The sequence below is a fragment of the Marmota monax genome, unplaced genomic scaffold (assembly GCF_021218885.2).
Source record: "Marmota monax isolate L192 unplaced genomic scaffold, Marmota_monax_Labrador192_F-V1.1 WCK01_AAM20220418_F8-fsc00138, whole genome shotgun sequence".
Classification (NCBI taxonomy): Eukaryota; Metazoa; Chordata; class Mammalia; order Rodentia; family Sciuridae; genus Marmota; species Marmota monax.
The window spans coordinates 123648-142726 of NW_026692763.1; the positions used below are offsets into that span (position 1 = coordinate 123648).

At 46.0% G+C, this 19079-nt stretch overlaps 1 long non-coding RNA gene across 2 annotated transcripts; it reads right to left on the reverse strand.

The window, feature by feature from the left end:
* Nucleotides 1-570: 570 nt before the first annotated feature.
* On the reverse strand, nucleotides 571-18864 carry LOC124094308 (uncharacterized). 2 transcript variants are annotated; one of them, XR_006852187.2, is made up of 3 exons: nucleotides 18707-18864; nucleotides 1052-1681; nucleotides 571-922 (listed from the first exon to the last, which is right to left on the reverse strand). It is a non-coding gene; the product is annotated as an uncharacterized LOC124094308 (long non-coding RNA). The 2 variants fall into 2 exon arrangements; XR_006852186.2 differs by lacking the exon at nucleotides 18707-18864 and adding an exon at nucleotides 3445-5300.
* Nucleotides 18865-19079: the final 215 nt, after the last annotated feature.

Below are 19079 nucleotides of genomic sequence, written 5' to 3' on the forward strand. Positions count from 1 at the left end.
GTGTGCACCTGAGTTTGTTGGGCCAGATGCATCCAATGTGTCATATTGAGGAGCCCTGCCTGACGAGGTGCCAAGTGCACAGCCAGCCTTCCCCTACCCATAAGATACAGGACTCTGACCATAACATATTACTTTCTCAACCACTTGAGGGTTGCCTAGCATAGGAGGTAATTACAGAATCTTATGTAAAACTTCTGTTGCTCAGGCAGATGCCCAGCCTGCACATCCTGAGTGCAGAGGAGTGGTACAAACCCAGCCAGCTCAAACAGGATTTGCAGTGTACTTTTTGAGCTGTTGTTCTGAGACACTTTAGAGCAGAGCAGGACACTCATCCCCCAGTCAGCCTCCCGGTTTTTGTGGCACACAGATAAAAAAGCATGGACTTGTCCCGAAAATGAGCTGTTTTTTTTTTTTTTTTTTTTTTTTTTTTTTTTTGCTTAAACTTGCTTAGATTCTCATGAAAGGCTTGAAACTCTCTCAAAACAGCCTAAATCTTTATTAAGTCTCCTCAAATCTCCCACATCTGCTATGTGGTTGGATCACTCCAGAATCAGGACATGTCCCTAACCTTTTATTAAAGGCCTTTGACTTTGTACCATGTCACTACAGCATCAGTCAACACTGCCTATAAATATGGATGCTATGCTAACAAGATGTATTGCTAATTTAGTGGCAGTGAAGTGCAGGCCTGGGGGTGGGGAGGGGCACATACACAGAGAACAGTATTGAAAAACAGGAGTGATAATTAGGGTTTAATAAATGGTAATTTGCTCCTTGCTGATGCATGTGTCAGGGAGAAGCGAAACAGAGTGGGTCCCTTCCAGAAAGTGGACTGGAGGTAGCATCATTTTTATCTTCATGTTGCTCAGTATTGAAGCTCCTTCTCGTTTACCTACAGATCCTCTCCTCCGAAAACAACCTCCTGTGGAACAAAGGAGAAGGCAATTAGATAAGAAATATTTATTACTGGGACCAAATTTTAACGGGACTTACAGAACCTCTTGGGTCAGGCCCCCAGAGGCAAAGCAAAGCAAAGAATGAAAACAATTACCTGGATCATTCAAGGGGAGGAAATCATTTTTGCTTGAATGAGTGTCTGAAGTATGGGAATGATTTTTCCCATCCTCTGCTTGGTCTGGTGGTGGAGACCTGGTGGATGGATTCAATAGCCAAGAATGGAAGCTGTGTTTGTGTGGAGGGAGACGATCAGGAACAGTGGAGCCCTGGTGGTAGGGTGGTGGGTGGAGACCAGCCAAGTCCACCTGGGGCTAGGGAGAGATTCCTTGGAGCTAGACAAGAAAGTCAGCAAAGCTGAAAATCCACATGGAGATCCCAGGCCCAACAGACGAGGAGTACAGTCTGAAAAGAGCCATATTTGGTGACGGAAGCTGGGAAACTAGAAAATCAAGCAAAACAGAATTGGGAGGAGAGAGAGAGAGAGAGAGAGAGAGACAGAGAGAGAGAGACAGAGAGAGAGAGACAGGAAGGGTAAAACATTTGTCTATGCCAGAACTTTCCAAACCTGGCCACACATCAGATTAACGTGTTGAGCTTTTAAATGCAGATTCTTGGACTCCAGTGGCAGAACCAGAGAGGTACAACTTTTCGAGGATCAGAGTGGTTTGCTACTGTGAAAATGGATGGTATGCTGTCATTCGGTGGGTCCTGAAATTCTCCCCTTCTGAAAGACAGTTATTTCAATTTTGAATGATGTATCATTTGCAGTTCATTCGCCCACTTGTTATTCATTTTTCATATACCAATTTCCAGCGGAGGGCAACACAGTATTTTCTGATCTTGCTATAAAAATTAATAGCAGCTAATTGTGGTGAACTTAAAATTCCACAAATTATGTGATACTCTTTTTCAGGAGGCAAAACTTCATTCCCCTATCCCTGAACACTTGGTGCCTTGCTGGTAACAGATAGAATACAGCAGAACTGACAGTGTCTGACTTCCAAGGCAAAAAAGGGCTTTGCAGACACTCTCTCTCTCTCTCTCTCTCTCTCTCTCTCTCTCTCATATTATTCACTGCCAGAGCTTCCATGTCATGAGGACACACAAGCAGCCTCCAGAGATGTTCATGTAAGAGGAACTGAGGCCTCCTGCCATCAGTCACTTGAGTGCGCCATTTTGGAGGAATACCCTGAAAGAGATTATGGGACCTCAGCACCCCTTTTTCTGGTCTCTGTGGCTGCCATGAAGTGAGCAGCTTGCTCCACCACGCATTCCCCACCTTGATGTCCTGCCTCACCACAGTCAACAGGGCCAATCAACCATGGACTGAATCCTGCACAACTGTGAATCCAAACAAATCTTTTCTCTTCATAAGATGCTTATCAGAAGATATTTGTTACAGTAACAAAAAGCTAACCTACTACCCTAAGTTAGGCATTGAGTGATTTGCCCCAAGTCATACAGCCTGGATTTGCACCAGGCAGTGTGACTGCAGCACCCATGCTCCTAACAATGTCTCTGGTAGAGCAACAAATGCCAGTAGGTACCAAATTCTTGACTCCTGGCATGAGACAAGTGGTCTGCTTCAGCTTTTCATTTCGGAAGCTCTGCTCACACACACTCCACTAACATCACCACTTAAGAGTCAGTCCCCTGGCCCCTCCCTTATTTCTTACCCTTACCATTCTGATTCAGCCCCTCATCCTTCCTGTTAGTTTTAGCCCCCTTCCTCGAGGATTTAAGTTCTCCTTCCTGTAGTAAATGGTCTCATGTCCCCCACCCAAATATATATCCAAGTCCTACCCCCTGATGTCTGTGAATGTGACCTTGCTTGGAAACAGAGTCTTTGTAGATGTGATTAAGGTAAGAATCTCAAGAGGAGATCATCTGGGATTTAGGATGGGTCCTAAGTCCAATGACTAGTGTTCTTATAAGAGAAAAGAGAGAGAAGGATTTGAGACACAGACATGGGGGAGAGCCACATGAAGACAGAAGTGGAGATTGGAGGGACGCACCTATAAGCCAAGGAGCACCCAAGAGTTGTTGAGCCACAGAAACTAGGAGAGACGCACAGAATGGAATCTCTCAGAGCATCCAAGGAACCAACCCTGCCAACCCCTTGATGTTGGATTTCTGATCTCCCGAACTGTGAATGAGAGAACAGCAAACTAGAAGCATCCTGGTGAAGTCTCCCTGTCTACAGCTCTACATTTAAACATGTAGATACTTGGGGATGAAGGGTGCGGGGGAACAAGGAGGTGCGATCCAGCACCATCACTTTTCTGCCTTTGATAGCATATAAAATTTCCCATAAAACCACAGCAAAGTATAACTTAAACATTTAAGTGACTCCTTCAGATCCTTAATGATGCTATAAATACAATCCTGGTATAATTTACAAAACTATTAAAATAAATGTGTCCACTAAAATTAACCATTGCTACCTCACAGCACATGTTTACACACATAACCTAAGTGCAAACTTACCTGACTATATACACCCGTGCACCAATGGTAAATGGAAGGTCTGGGTGCTGTTCACAAATGAACAGGGTATGTGCGTGACTTGAGGGCATCTTTCAAGGAGAGCTGGTCTTTCCATCTCACCTTGTCCTTCAGTTTGGAGAAATGCCTCCCCTGGCTGGATGCCCAGATGATGCCATCCATCCATGAATTTCACATTATGCACAGAAAGGTACTTGTGAAAATGATCGCCCCATCCTTTCCATGTGATTCAGCTCGTAGAGAGAGCCTCCACTTGGACCTTGACCATTTCTCATGTCACAGAGATATGAGCTGAGCCTCAGGCCGTGGGAGGTTTGGGAGCAGGGGAGGGGTGGGTTAAGATTTGTTTGGCATGTTTTTGAGCCATGAGATTTGAAGTCTGTATCCAAGGAAGCATGAGCCCAGGGCCTGAATTTAATTCATCTTCAATGTCATCACTCTTGGGTCTGTCTTGCATTTGTGCATTAGAACATTCCAGAAGAAACTGTAGAGGGTTGAGGTGATACCCGGGAGTCACAGGACTCAATGGAAGAGGGACAAGAAAGAGCTTACATCTGCTGTCTCATTCACTGGGACATCCATGGTGCCTAGCATATGGAGAATGTTGTAAATAAGTGTAGAAGGAAGGCAGGCAAGAGAGAAGAGAGGAAAGAAGAAGAAAAGAAAAGAAATTCTAAATAATCTAAGCCCTGAGGAATCCAGCTTCAAGTCCTGTTTCCACTATGTGACTTTGGGGAAATTTCTCTAAATCTCCATATTCCTGAACTTTTCTATTATAGGACCATTGCAAGTCTTATACAACATCACTCACATAAAACATCCAGAACATTGACAGGGAATAAGTGCTCCGTTCCTCATATGTCCACTGAATGAATGAATGAATGAAGTCTATCTGTCCTGTGGATGACGGGCCCTGGAGTTTAGGAGCATTGCATATAATGCATTGGGACTAGACAATTGCTTCCTGAGGTTTGTCAGCAGATCGCTGCTTGCTTCCTTATTTATGTGCTAGGTTTTCATCATTCGCCATCCACATTTAGGGGATTAATTCTCTGGGACATATAACCAGTAACACACCAGCCAGCCAGACAACGGATACAGATAGCAGCTGCCAGGGTTGTAATTCCCATTCCATTGACAAGCCTTCAATGAACCCAAGAAGAATAGAGCAGCTAAAAGCTTCCATTCAAAGTTAGTAACAATGAGTTCCGAGTGTGTGTGTGTGTGTGTGTGTGTGTGTGCAGGAGGAGGGTGGGCAGCCAGCCCCCATGCTTTGGGTCAGCACAGAACAGAGGCCAGGCAGATGGTGCACCAGGAGCCCACTGAGATTTCAGGGAACTGATTAAAGTTTTCCAATTTATAAAAGAAAAGTTTAAGAGGTATTTTTTTCTTGGCGGGTGGATACTGGGGATTGAGCACAGGGGCACTCTACCACTTAGCTACATTCCCAGCCCTTTTTATTTTGAGACAAGGTCTCACTAAGTTGCTGAGGCTAGCCTTAAACTTGCAATCCTCCTGCTTCATCCTTCTGAGTCACTGGGATTACAGACATGTATGTGCCATTGTGTCCAGTTTAAGAGCTTATTTTTCTTCTTCTTCTTCTTCTTCTTCTTCTTCTTCTTCTTCTTCTTCTTCTTTTTTTGCATACAATACCATTGCAACCTTTAAAAAAAACGTTATAGTTGGATTGTACCATGGTTCAGCTGTTATGAAAAAGTTGACTGGTTCTTCTAAAAGTTAAACTTCAAATTACCATATGATACAGTAATTCTACTACTATGTATATACCCCAAAGAATTGAAAATTACTATTCAAACCAATTCATATGCAGGCATGTTTATCCCAGCATTCTTCAGTAGCCAAAAGGAGGAAACATGCCAACGGTCCATCAACAGATGAAATGGATAAACAAATTGTAGTATATCCATACTGTGGAATATTACTCAACCATGAAAATAAATGACATTGATACATATTATGACATGGATGAACCTGGAAAACTCCATGCCAAATGAGAGAAGTCAGATACAAAGGTGACAGATAGCATGATTCCATTTATAAAAACTATCCAGAAGAGGCAACTCTATAGACACAGAATGAAGATTGGTGGTTGCTAGGGGTGTGTAGGGGGAGGGAGTAGAGGAGAGAAGTTGCTTAATGGGTGAAGGTTTTTACTTTAGAATTACTTTGGAAACATTTTGGATCTAAATAGAAGTGGTAGTTGCATAGTAGTATGTATGTGCTACTTTCCACTGAATTGCTGACTTTATTTTTTTTTTTTTTTTTTTTTTTTAAATGACACTTTTTTTAATATTTATTTTTTAGTTTTCGGCGGACACAACATCTTTGTTGGTATGTGGTGCTGAGGATCGAACCCAGGCCGCACGCATGCCAGACGAGCGCGCTACCGCTTGAGCCACATCCCCAGCCCGAATTGCTGACTTTAAAATGGTTAATTTTGTGTTATGTGAATTTCATCTGAATTAATTATTTTAAGAATTGCATTAAAAATATAAAAAAAAGAATTGCATTAATTAATATAATTACCTCAATACATACACAAGATAAAGAAAGATTCCAACTCCACAGACAGGTATATGTGAAAAATAAGCCTCCTTTCTTACCTTAACCTCAGTTCTCCCCAGAGGCAATTACTAGAATTTTTTATGTATCCTTTCAGAGGCATTGTAAGCCTATAAAACATACCTACATTCTTTATATGTGTAAAATAGTAGTCTGTTTTACACATTGTTCTGATGTGAAGAACGTTTTAAGAACACAGTTCTTAAATCCAAGAGCTTTGCCACACACCTATAATCCCAGCGACTCAGGAGACTGAGGCAGGAGAATCACAAGTTCAAGGCCATTCTCAGCAACTTAGTGAGGTCCTAAGCAACTTAGTGTGACCCTGTCTGTAAATAAAATATAAAAACAGATGGGGATATAGCTCCATGGTTAAATGCCCCTGGGTTCAATCACCAGTACCAAAAAAATAAAAATAAATAAATAAATAAAAATTCTCCTCTGCTCTCATTATCTACCTCAGGCCACCTCCTGCCCCTGCAGGTAACCCCCATTCAGCTCCCAGCAACCCTGAGCACCACGGCCTGCCAGGCTCAGACTTCTTCTGCAAGGTGGAGCCAAGCCCGACCTGGCCATTTATAAGTTATCCCCAAAGCTCAGCCTTTTGAATCTAGATCTCTAGAACCTGATGGAATTCTCACTTTGACTCTTATTATCCAATGTCTGAGAAACCAACTCAAAATTAAGACTGATTGACTAACTAGAATGCCAAGGTGTTTTAAAATGCCTACCGGTTTTTGAGCCCCTGCCGATGCACTGGGGTTAGGCACTTCTTGCCACATTCCCTTGGGGCGGATCTTATGGAAACCCATTTCACAAATGAGGAAGGAAATGGAAGCTTTAGAGAAATTACAGAACTTGCCAGCTCACGAGAAGGAAATCCATTTCCTACTTTTTGTTCTACCCCCTATTACTACATGGTTCCAAAGCTGTCACTCACGAGAAGGGGATCTTAGCAGCTACTGGAACATGTGCATGTTCTAACAAGGTCCCTGGGAACTAGATTGTAATCTGGAGATGAGCAAAGAATGAGAGCCTCTGGCTTAATGCCCCTTGTGGTATCGTCCACAACGTTACAACCACGCTAGGCTCGGCCCACGGCAGAACTGAACTCTCCATTGACCAGAATATTAGCATGAAACCTTCCTCTCCTTGTAGAGGCTGATTAAATCCTGGCAGATTTCCTGTTCTGTCCCTGATCCATCAGGATGCCAGGCAGCACTGTTAGCGGGGCAAACAAACCCTCGAATCCATCAACCTAGATCTGAATCTCAGTCCCTCCTTGTATCAGCCAGGAAACTTCAGATGCATCACTTTTTATTTCCTTTCTTTTTTATTTTTTTGGTATCAGGGATTGAACCCAGGGGCGCTTAACAACGGAGCCACATCCTCAGTCCTTTTTAATATTTTATTTAGAGACAGGGTCTTGCTAAATTTCTTAGGGCCTCGCTGAGTTGCTGAGGCTGGCTTTGAACTTGAGATCCTCCTGCCCCAGCTTCCCCAGCCCCTGGGATGACAGAGTGGGCCACAGCGCCCGGCTGGATGCTTCACATCTGCTCTACCAACTGGATCACAACTTCCAGCCCAGAACTCAGTCACCGTGGGCTCCCCCTCTCCCTCCTGCCCACCAGCAGGGTGTCCCCAGGCGCTCAGTATACTCTGTCACACATTCCAGTCCTGAGGGTTGTCTCTGGCCATGTTTATGGGGCTTGGGTAATTCTTAATCCTCTCCCTCCCGGCCCTCTGTCCCCTTTGCCCTCAATCCAAACAGGCATATGACCAGCTCCTGGCCCCAGATATAAAAAGGACATTGTATCTGAGACTGGGAGCCCAGAGCTCCTTGGGTCGGATTTCTACCTCCCACGGTCACTAATCAGGCTCTGGGAGTCACATGAGGACCCGTGACCCCCCAGCCCAGATGGTCTTCTGTCTCAATGCAGACCGAGACGCAATCCTGGAGACAAAGCAGCTACACTCCGCCTGATGCCCAGAAGCTCCAGGCAGACTCACCTCATTCTGCTAGCGAGTCCTCTCCCTGAGAAGCCGGGTAGTACATGAATTCATAAATGGAATCCTCTTCTGATCCTAATGATTACTGTTATTCCAGGGGATCCTTGTCCTTGGCGTATTTTCTCCAGATTGTGTCTCCTTCAATTGTGGGGCTGAGCTGTTATCTATTGAGTGTTTACAACATGTAAGTGGATTATACGTGAGTGAATTCATCCTCATAACAGTCTTGGAAGGTGGGTACTGTTTCTGTCCTCAGTCTAAAGACCTGAGCAATGGCCAACATTGATCCAGCACTATGGAGCAGATGCCCTTCTCCATGCTTTATGGTTATTAACTTAGTCCTGTATCGCTGCAGTTTTATGATATAGATGCTACAGCCGAGATCTCCTATTTACTGAGATTCAGAGAGGTTAAGCAAGTAGCCCAGATTATACAGCCAGCAAATGCCAGAGGCCAAGATTCAAGTCTGGGAACTGTGGCTCCTGACCATTCTGCTACTCTGCCTCCTGTTTTCCCCGAGGCAGGTCTCATAGGTACTGTCAGCAGCCCACAGCTACCATTACAAATCGATAGGGTGTGAGCCAGACGAGGCCTGGCTCAGCCACGTAGGTTCCTGAGGCACCGAAGGACAGATTTCACTGATTGATTTCTCAGCTGGCTCTTTAAATGTCAGCGTGTGCGTGACAACCTCAGGCCTTGGGCACAGAAATAAAATGCAGAAGGAAAGGACATTCTTGTGCATGGGATGAGAGAGAGAGGCAGGGCAGAGGAAGAGCAACGGCCCAGAGCACACGGGTGTGTGGGCCCCTGGAGGCCACGGGGTTGGGAGTCCCATGAGAGCGGTACCCTTGACCTTGGGATGCTGTGAAGCCGTTTATAGTGTGACACTATAGCCCAGGAGAGATGGGTTTTAACCTGATTTAGCTCTTCTGTCTGTATTGATTGGTCACCACTCGGAACTGCTTGTTTAGACCACTTGGCCACCAGAGCACAGCCTGTTGTCACCAAGGCAGCGGGACAGAGCAGTGACAGCACACCCTCCCTCCCACTCCCTGACCCACACAGACCCTTCCTGCAAAGCGCTCTGGGCCTGCCCAGCCCATTCACCCACTGCTGGAGGAGCTGAGGGGACAGACACACACATGACAGAGACAGAGAGTCCTTTCTACTCTCAGGCAGGCTGGAAAGAGACTGATAGGGTAAGGAAGGAAAGAAATCCACCTGAGGTGGATCTCAAATGTGCTCTGTGCAATCAAGTGAGAAATTGAGGCCATATGAGAAAGGGACTTGTCGGGAGCGACAAGGGGAAGGGGAAGGAAACCCAGAAAGAATCCTCTAAGGAAATGACACTGGGGAAAAGAGACCATTCTGAGATCTGGAGGAAGACTCTCAAGGTAGGGGCATAGCCCAGGCAAAGGCCCTGAGGCAGGAGCAGGCTCGGCCTTTTGAACCACAAGAGAGCTAGTGTGGTGACATTCAGAGGGTGGGGATCAGATGGATGCCCTCCTCCACTGCTCTGTCCCTCTGGGATGACTCTCACTTATGAGCAGCCCAGGCTCACTCACCCACAGGACTTGACCCCATCCCACCCAGGGGCATGACTGTGGATTGTCTCCTTGTCCTCAGAGTCTGGGGTCAATAATTTCAGCCATGTCTTAGAAGGAGATCCAGGGTGGGAGGTGGAGGAAGGGCTCCGGTCAGGGAGACCCAGAGGAACTTCCTGATCTTCAGGGACCACCGAAGATGGTGGTCTTCTAGCCCAGCTCCCGTCACATCTCAGCTGACCATCCATCCATGCATCCACATCTACCCTGGGCTCCGTCTCTGGGACGCTGCTCCCGGGCCCCACATTGGCAGTGACTGTCTCATTTCACTTAGGGCAACTCCCTCTCATTTGCCTAGCACGGATGAGTCCCACTCCGGGAGGGAGACCTTCCAGAGGCCCAATCCCGTCTAACTGCTGTTTGTTTGTTCCTCTGGCATTTGTTTGAAGGTGTGTTTGATGTTCCATTTCCTGTTGTCTGGTGTTGGAGTTTTCCGAGTGTCTCTTCCATGGTACCACGAGGTCCCTGGAAAGCTGGAGTTCAAGTGTTGGTTCTGCTGGGTCCTGGCTGAGGGGCTTTTGGCAGGGCCCTTCACCCTTCCAGGTCTCAGCCTCCTTTCATTCCCAACTTCCTTTGATCCCTAAAACCAGTTTATTGGTTTATTGGGCAGTGGATTCCAGGCAGGACAGCGGGACAAAAAGGGAAGTGAGACAGGGAGAAGAAAGAATCCCAAACAGGGTACATTATTCAACAAGTGACTACACTGGGAAACTGGGATTCAGTCCTGCTGGGCAACTTTGGGAGACAGTATAGAATACAGCTTCCTAACCTGGCTGAACATTGCAGACACCTGGGAGCTTTAAAAAGTGTAAGGTGTCTGAGTCCTACCCACAGAGGTTTGGATTTCATTGATCTGGGATTGCTTGGCACAGTGCCAAGTGTCTACAATCCCAGTGATTAGAGAGGCTGAGGCAGGAGGATCTAAAGTTGGAGGCCAGCCTCAATAACTTAGTAAGACCTTAAGCAACTTAGTGAGATCCTATTTCAAAATATAAAATTAAAAATTAAAAGGGCGGGGAATGTAACTCATGGTAAAGTGCTCCTGGGTTCAATCCCCAGTACAAAAAAAAAAAAAATTTTTTTTCTTAATTGGTCTGGGACTGTGAACTGGGCATCAAGACGTTTCTTATATTCTCCAGGTGGTCTAATGTGGAGCTGAGTTTGAGGTCAGTGATACAGAATACATCTCACTATATTTCCCAGGCTGGCCTTGAACTCTTGGGCTCAACAATCCTCTTGCCTCAGTCTCCCAAGTAGCTATGATTACAGACCAGCACCCTCGTGCCAGGCTAATATCCATATTTTACAAATGAGGAATTCAAGTCATCAGGAAGAAGACTATTTCAGAGGCTTCCTGATGTTCCAGGCAGAGTGCCAGGCACTCTACATCTGTCATTAATAATAGTAATAATATCTTATGTACACTGTGCACCTACTATGTGCCAGGACCCTTCCAAGTGCTCATTTAAATCCTGATAACACTCCCATGAGGCACATATGGGCACATATTTGTAATCCCTATTTCACAAAGGTGGCAACTGAGGCTTAGGGAAGTAAAGTGACTTTCCCAAAGTCCACAGAGGTGGACGCAGGACTGCCACTCAGGCTGTCCAGCTGCCGAGCCTCTTCCCTTAACCATCACACTGATGACCTCCATCACCCATTCCAGAACCCAGGGACACTTAACCACTGAGTCACATTCGTAGGCCTTTTTATATTTTATTTCGAGATGGGGTCTTGCTGCGTTGCTTTGGGCCTCACTAAACTGCTGAGGGTGACCTTGAACTCGTGATCCTCCTGCCTCAGCCTCCCAAGCCACTGAGATTACAGGCATGTGCCACTGTGCCCAGCTCTGGTTCTCTTAAGCATGCCCAAAGACCAGCCCAAAGAGCAAACCCTGTCAGCTGTCTGATGAACCTCACTGGGTCTCAGCTACAGCTGGGACCACCTGTCCACAGGCCTCTGCAGTAACACCCAAGGGCATCAGATGGGTACCACTCAGCACAGAACTGACCTCCCAGACCCACAAGGCTGCTGGTGGGCTCTGAGCAGGGCCTGCTGTTCCTGCTGGGGTGTGCCATGCCCCCATTTCCATCCTATTTTTAAACCAGGGCTGTGGGGGCGGCCAGGAAGTTTGTGCTTGCCTGGGGTGAGCACAGCCAGGCCTGTATCCAGTACCCAACAGCTCCTAGGTACCCAAGTGACCAGATTCATCAGAATCCCGCCTTCTGTCTCCTCCCAGACTCAGTGCCCCCGTCCCTTTGAGAAAGTCCAGGAGGGCTGCTCCACACTCTGAGAAACACTGTTGACAACCTAAGGGCTTGTAATGAACCAAATCATGCTGAATTAATTGGATGTCGTTAGCCGATGTCAGGGAGGGGGCTGGGGAGCAGCAGCAGCCACCAAGCCTGGGGAAGGGAAAGGCGGAGGCAGGACAGCCCACAACACAAAATGCTCGCACAGCTTGTGCGAGAGAAGAATTCCTATTGTCAGTTCTTGCCGAAATAGCCAAGGCACCCACTCTCGCCTCAGACAGCACCTCTATTCTGAAACAGGCCCCCCAGCCTGGAGCTTCCAACAGTGCGTCTCGCCTCCTCCAGGTGCAGCTGTCCTTGTTCACAAGAGCCATAACACAGCCAGGATGACAAGCAGGAGCCGGGACCAGCCCCCACGTCCCGCTGAGATTCAGGGTCAAATTACAAAGGAATCAAGAGACCCCAGCTCTTGGCTGTCCGTCCTATTTCCTGTCTTGATGGGACCGGCAAATGAAGAGTCCTGATGTTCATCACACCTGGTTCAGTGTTGGGGGAGGCTCTGGAGTGCAGGTGTGGGAGCCCAGAGGCTGTGCAGAAACAAGAACATGGGTGGCTAGGAGGAGCCCAGAAGTCTTATTCTAACTCTGCTACCAATGGGCTGTGTGACCCTGGGTAATTCACTCCCCTCTCTGAGACACCAGAGTCTTCAGCTGAGGGGTGGCAGTGTTGGAGTGAACAGTTCATCTCAGGTTCATCTCAATCTGTGGATCTCAGACATTGGAAGGAGGCAGGGGTTTTACAGGCATTGCTAAGGTTTAGGAATACTTTCTTTCTTCTCCTCCTCCTCCTCTTTCTTTCTCTTTTTTTTTTTTCCAGTACTGGGGATTGAACCCAGGGCCTCATGCATGCTAGGCAAGTGCTCTACCACCAAGCTGCACCCCAGCCCAATTTAGGGATCTTTACATGCACCTTACACTGTCTGTGGGTGGGAAAAAATAGCTCCTGTGCTCACAGGTAGTATTATTTTTCCAAATGAATGTAGTTATCAATGGCCATTGATAGATGTTTATCTTAAAGCAGCCACTGCATTATAGGAATTTATAGGAATTTTGGTTGTTGTTTAATACTTTATCTTTTTTCATTTCTTTCAGTTGTGGTAAAATACATGGAATCTAAAATTTGCCATCTGAACCACTTTTAAGTGCAGGATTCAGCGGCATTAAGTCTATCTGCACCATTGTGCAGCTACCCCCACCATCTGTCTCCTGAGGTTTTTTGTCACCCCAAACTGAAACTCTGCACCCATTAAACACTAACTCTCCATTCCTCCCTCTCTCTACTCCCTAGAAACAACTGTTTGTTTGTTTGTTTTTTAATCAAAAGACTCTAAAAATGCAACATCTGTTTCTAGGGAAATGCATGGAATATCCAGATGTGGAGGAGTCTGACTTCCTGAGCAGGTGGGGGCCCTTCGCCTAAGTGTACTATACCCCTTCTTAAGCTGATATCTAATGATTTTCTGTTTTCTAATGTCAAGAGAGAAAAATCAACTTGCTTATTGTTTTATCCTGGTATGAGGATGAATTCATTTTTTTCATTTCGACACAGGATGGAAATGTGACAGTTGAGTCTACAGAAAGAGACTGCAGAGGAGCCGGGGCTGGGGCTCAGTGGCAGAGCGCTTGCCTAGCACGTGTGAGGCACTGGGTTCCATCCTCAGTACCACAAAAATAATAATAATAAATAAAATAAAGGTATTGTGTCAATCCACAACTAAAAAAAAAAATTAAGAAAAAGAGCCTGCAAAGAAGTCAGAGTAGAGTGCCCTCTGAGGGGCTGGCAAGGTCGTAGGGAGGTTTTGGGAGATTTTGATCTGAGGGTAGTCCCCTGGGTGTATACCTACATAAAAACATCACTAAGATGATTGCTTCCGATTTATGCACATTTCTGTATGCATATAACACCATTTTTAAAAAGAAGCGAGGCATTTGGTTTAAGTGGATACAAATAACTTTGCAGGCAGGGAAAGGCCATACCTTTTACCTGCCAGGTTGTTACATAATTGTGTACCTTGGTTGTACAAGCAATGTGGAATTTGTTCTGTCCTGAAATAATGCCAAGTAATGGCAAAGAAAAATATGTGGAGTGCCTTCTATGAGCTGGGCCCTGTGAAATGGCCTGGGGACAGAGGGAAGGTCTCTGACCTCACGGATACAGGTTGCTGCATCGATCATCTCTATCTGCTCCAGTATCTCACCACTATCTCCCTCCTCCACCGAAAAAATTCGAAAACATTCGTGGTCAAGTTTTTCCACCTGGCCTAAACGGCTTCTGTCGCAATCTAAGCTCATTTCCTCTTGCTACTTTCTCAGCAGAGGGCATCTTAAAGATTCTCTGAGGGCATACAGTGAAGCTCCAGGCAGATGATCATTATTGGGGAATAATCCTCTTTGTGAGGCAAAACAATCTCTATTCCTTTGTAAACCTGTCCAACTTCAAACTCTGACCATTCTTGGTTTTAACAAGGTGGTATTGCAACTTACCTGTGTTTCTTTGACTCAGACTGCTTTTTTTTTTCTTTTTCTTTTTTTTTTTTTTTTTTTTTTTGGTGTGGCAAGGGACTGGGGATTGAACCCAGGTGTACTTAACCACTGAGCCACATCCCCAGCCCTTTTTAAATTTTTTATTTTGAGACAGGGTCTCGCTAAATTGCTGAGGCTGGCTTTGAACTTGTGATCCTTCTGCCTCAGCCTCCCAAGCTGCTGGGATTACAGGCATGTGCCATCATGCTGGGTTCGACTCAGAACTTATTGATGATAGACTGATCATATTTATGAAGTACCAAATATGTGCATAGCATAGTGCCTGTTACATAGCAATCACATGCAAATGAGTTACATAGTAGGTACACATGCAGACATGCAGTTCATCATATGGAGAGGTGAGTTTATAAGTGGATCAATGGAAAAGCCATAATCTTAGAGAGGTTAAAGGACAAACTGAGGGTCACACAACAGTGGCTGAACTGGGAAACACCTATCCCCGACTTAGGCCCACCCCTCTTGCTTTGGCAGGCCACAGACACACCATAAAACTTCCCATCTATCCCTTTGAAGAGGTAAGGTTTGATTTACATCAGCCATCAAGGCAGAAAAAATATGGGCCTTCAAACTTTTATTTCCTTTTTATTATTCCTGGTGATGCACAGAAACATCATCCAAAACATTAGCAATTACTTTGAAGCTGCATGTTTCAAAGGTTTAGGGATGGGGTATTTTCCAATTTGATAAGTCAGGTTGTTTTCTGCCAGGCAGGCCCAGGGCCATCAGCGGGACTTGGAGCTGATTCAAAAGCAGAATTGATCTTTCAAGCCTCATTTTCATTTCCATCAGCACCCTATCAGACACCTTATCCCTGAGCCAGTTCCTATCCATGTATAATTTATACACTTGATTTCAATAGATTAATCTCTGCCTCGTTCACTGTGGGGTGAAGCAGGGAGAAGTCTCTTTCTTGTTTTTCATTGGGAGAATGAGCATGTATATTTCCATAGATTTCATTCTGTTTCCACCTAGAGAATTACTTTTTTAAAGATTAATTCCAAGCTCACTCTCATATTTATTCTGTTTTTAGGAACGGGTGGAAAAGTGGGCACGTATGATGATTTCTATTTATGTGGGCCTATCCCAGGTGTATCTGACAGGAGGCCAACCTGTCACCTGCTGATGCTTAGGAATGGCCATTCACTTTAGGGGTGAAACAGGGATGTGGGGAGATGGCTGAAGCCTCACCTAGCACCACCATCTATTAATCTCTAACCCAAGAATAGTTCCTATCCCTTGAGCTCCCAGGGTTTCCTCAAATAGCTTAATTAGATCCCCTGGAAGAATATCAGGACATTGCCAAAGAAAGATCAAGTTCTCTGTCCCTAACCAATTTCCAGAATACCAAATGCTACTGTTCCTCTCTTTCTCTCTCATTTTTTTCCCCCCAGCCTGTTGCCCTCTGGGAGAATATAATTCAATTCTGGAATCCCAGGGTTTCAAGAACTACCTCTTCTCTCATACCGGAAGCTTCTCCTCTAGAGATCTGTGCTTCTCTGCCACTAGCAACTTCAGCCCTGGAGATCAAGCCACAGCCTCCCTTCTGGAAGTTCCTCCTGGTTGGGCAGTGTGGCAGACATACTACTGTCTATGATGGCTACAACAAGATCTCCCATCCCACATGTTCTTATAATGTGACATTGATGTTTCTTCCATCAAGAGTTGTGTGGTGCATGTCGGTGATCCCAGTGATTCAGGAGGCTGAGGCAGGAGGATGGCAAGTTCAAAGCCAGCCTCAGCATCTTAGCAAGGCCCTAAGCAACTTAGCGAGACCATCTCTCAAAATAAAAAACACAAAGGACTAGGAGTGTGGCTCAGTGGTTAAGCGCCCCTGGGTTCAATCCCTGGTACAAACAAAAAGGAGTTGTGGTCTACATTTTCTCCACCTGAATCTAGACAGACTGGTGACTATAGCAGAAGTAATGTTTTTGCTTTCTTGTGGTTCTTTTGGAACTCTTATCCTTAGAGCCCAGCTGCCATGCTGTGAGGAAACCCAGACCACATGGAGAGGCCACGTGTAGGTGTAGGTGTCGGTGTTGGTGTCTGGGGGACTCCTAGCCAAACAGCCAGCATCCATATCAGTCATGTGAGTGAGGAAGCTCTTGAAATGTATCTAGCTCCAGCAAACACCTGAAGGTAACCACCCAAGAGAATCTAAGCAAGAACCACCTAGTCAACCCCAATTCACCCACAGATCCAAGAGATGAGAGTGCAATGATTGCTGGTATTGTTTCAGGCCACTCATTTTAGGCGATGATTCATTTTGCAACAGGAGATAACTGAACCAGGCAGGGTTAGCAGAACAAGTGAAGAAAAAAGACAAAAGTGAGCTCTGGCAGCATTTCCACCTCCCCAGCTTAAAAGGCATCCCACATTTATACAAAATCGCATGCAAATGAGTGCTGGCAGACTCGGGTCCTCCCTGCCCCCCCTCCCTCAGCAGACATTTGGAAAGAAGGAGGAGATGGGGAAGAAAGAAGCAACATTCACTGTGTGCCTGCTACACACCAAGGAGGGTCTTCTAACCCATGATACAGCAGTAGAAACTGAGGTCCAGAGAAGTTAAGGTCAAGTGCACTGACTCCTGGCAAGTGTGCTGTTTGCAAAGAGAAGTCTGAACTGGACTGAGTGAGATACTTTGGAGGCAAGAGGTGCTCAATAGGTATTAGTCAAATGAATGGAAGAAGAGATGCCTGTGCTTCAGCTATTTTCTCTGGGCAACCTTTTTCTTTCCTGGTGGTTCAGAGGACAACCCACTTGGTTTGCTTTTCCCAGGAAGGATGAGGGTGCGGTTGTGAGTGGAGCCCAGGACTCCACTGTGGAGGGGACCGCCCTTCCTTACAAGCTGGGGGTCACCATCCTGTCCTCCCTCTCCAATCGAGTCCACAGAGAAGCAGCGACACAGGGCTGGGAGGCTTCTCTTTGTACCTGTGTCCTCTTCAAGCACAACTGGGATCAGAAACCACTTCCTCCCTTTGACATAGGCATTTAAGGAAGACCAGAGACCCTGTAGTGACCACAGCTTTCTCCTGTTCTTTTTTTTTTTTTTCATTCTAACAAATCATATTTTCCCAGAAAAGGGGAAAAGAAAGCAAACACGGAAAGAAGGAATTCACACCGACTAAACATCTGCCAAGACCCAGCCAGTGTCTAATATACATTCACCATCTCATTTTATCCTCATAATAATAATACTATGCGGTCCATATTATTATTCATATTTTACAACTAAGGAAACTGAGGCTCATGGAGGTTAAATAACTTCCCCAAAGTCACAGAGCTCATGGGATTTTAGTAGAAGATTTCAAGCTCAGCCAAGCCTGTGTATCTCCTTCCTGGCAATCAGAATCTTCTTGCCCTAAAGCATATGGGACCATCACAGTGCCCAGAGATAACCTCATCTCCCCTACCCAAACATCACACATGGCACTGGGATGATCAGCACTGGTGAAAACCACTGACAACTTACTAAGTACACTGTGTCTAAAGCTGCCTCTGATTCTTCACTTCACTGCAAGACAAATGAACTTCAGACACATAGCACTGCCCTGAATGCATTCCTGAGCCTACTGCCTACCATGGCCTTGAGCTCAGACCAAGTAAATAAGAAGTCCGTGCTCATTCATGTTCCTGACCTTGCCTGCCAAGGAATTTCATTTCTCATGTTAGCATAGTCCCACGATAGCACAGTTGAGCACCCAGGCTCTGGATACTACCAATACTACCTGGGTTCAAGCCCTGGTTCTTAGCACTAAATAGAATCTCTAGCGAGTCACTCAACCTGTCCTTGGCTCAGTTTCCCCACTTGTAAAATGGGGCTAATGAGAAAACCCAGCTCACAGGGTTGGGAGGAATCGGTGAGTTAGTATGTGGAAAGTGTTGGAAGTTTGCTATTGATGCTATTTCTGGTTTCATCTAAACACCACCTGAGCCTACATCATTCATACCCAGAAAAGAATCCCTGCCAGGGCGTGCAGCATCCTCCTCTGGAGACCGCACTGAATGGCCCTCCCTGTTCAACCTCTGCACTAAGGGAGAATGTTCTCTGACACTGGCTGGGTGTGGCCTTAATAACTCACAAGGCATTGTCCCCGTTTCCCTTCCATGTGGCACAGACGGCCCCCCAACCACCACCTTCAGGCTTCACCTTGACTCCCCACACCATTTCCTCAAATTGCCTGAGCCTGACCTGGAGGCAGTGCCACACACTGAGGAAAAGCAGTTGCTCCTTCTGTCGCCTCCTCCCTTCCATTACAAAGTGAATCAACTCCTCAGAAGGGACTCGACAGCCAGAGGGCGAATTGGTGATCTCAGAGCTCGGCTCACTAGGTTCCAGGCATCTCGAAATGCCTGTGACCTTTTCCATCCCTCTGATGCATTAATGCCAGGCTTTCCAGTGGCTGGGATCCCTCCCCCCAGCACACAGCCCAGTTACAGAACCACCCTGGCATGTCAAAGGATTCTAGGTTCCAAATGGCACAGGTTAGAATTTACTGAACGTGTTAGTGGTTTTCTCCCGTCGGTATGCTGACTGTTGAAAGCAAAGTTCACGACAGGGTGGC